The sequence below is a fragment of the Helicoverpa zea genome, chromosome 21 (assembly GCF_022581195.2).
Source record: "Helicoverpa zea isolate HzStark_Cry1AcR chromosome 21, ilHelZeax1.1, whole genome shotgun sequence".
Lineage (NCBI taxonomy): Eukaryota > Metazoa > Arthropoda > Insecta > Lepidoptera > Noctuidae > Helicoverpa > Helicoverpa zea.
Window position 1 is genome coordinate 38,392 of NC_061472.1, and position 1,507 is coordinate 39,898.

The following is a 1,507-nucleotide window of genomic DNA, read 5'->3' on the forward strand; positions in this document are numbered from 1 at the left end:
ACAAGGCCACTATATTTCCGCCGCTTGAGGTTCTCCGCGGCCGCAGCCGCAGCAGCAGCACAGCACGCAGAACTTGCAAGGGGATGGCGCAACAGTATCGACACAGGTTGCGTCCCATACTAAAGGCCTAAGGCCTAAGGCCTAAGGCCTTTCATGTTTGTTATTTACACCCTAAAGACCCTGAAACTACTGAACCGATTTCACTGTTGGAAAGCTACACTCTTCCCGAGTAACGTAGGCAATATTATGTCGATACGAGCAGTAGTTCCCACGGGACGCAAGTGAAACTCCGGGAAAACGGTTAGTATGTTTATAATGTTTGCATGCCAAATGGTAAAATGTGGCTGAAATATATATTTGCAAATAAAATTCTATTCTATAAATGTAGGTGCAAAATATTTAGTTACATAAATGAGAGCAGTCACATACATAGCCGGCGACAGGGCTCACACACACATACACACACGCGCGGTGCGACCTGCGACCCGTGCGCACTTGACGTGCTCATTAGCCGGCGACTCACTAATTATTGCGTAGTGTCGCTAAATGATTGACGATGCCGTATCTCACACGGGGTCTAACGTACAAAGTTGCGCGGGGTCATAAAATTACAATATTTTGTTTAGCAATTGTGCGGTTGCGCCATGTCCTCTCTGAGCAGACAGCGCCGCCTGTCTCCCGCCACCTGCAGACACACGCACCCTAGAGCCGGAGCGACCTATCCTTGCAGGCATGTCTATTATATGCATATTGCTGAGCAGTGTTACTTAATTGCAATGCTCACGTGCAAATATTGCCACATTTAGAAGAAACAATTCGTCTATTATTCCCGGAGCAAGGTATTTATTACATAAGCGGAGCCCTACTGTCACCCATACACTCACACACAGGCATCTCATAGAGCATATGTCCACTAGACTGCACAAAAAAGGCTCCACTCTAAACAGACCTACTTAGTAGTGTTACATCATACTCGCTGCATGTGTGAGTGCAGTACTTATCGTGAGTCAACAGTCACATCGGAAGCTCCGACCACCGACTGACACAGAACTCATCGATCACTCAATATACTGCATCTGTGCTGCTGCAGCCGATGCCGTTGTTTGTGTGCTTTTATCTGGAGGTAGTTCGCGGAAGTGCTCTCTTACAACAGCGAGGCGCACGCCTGCGAACGTGCTAATCATATCATGTTTCTTGTATAATCCTGAGAAACAGTACGCCCTAACTCCCAAATACAGTTGCATTACCTAACTGAATAAGCTTTCAATCAATCAATCAATCAAATCGTTTATTTAGTAGAGACACTAGCAGTAGAAGCACTGCCCTCCTCGCGGAAGCAGCCCAGAAGCTTGCCGGAGCGCGCGCTTTGCGACACAAGCTGTAGCCGCAGTCCGGGGCCGGGGAAAACCGCGCGCAGGCCGCGGAAAACTGACGGCGGCGTCCGGTGAGAGGCTGCGCGGCGGGAGGGGCGCGGGAGACGGGCGGGAGGGGGCTCGGGCAGGCGCGG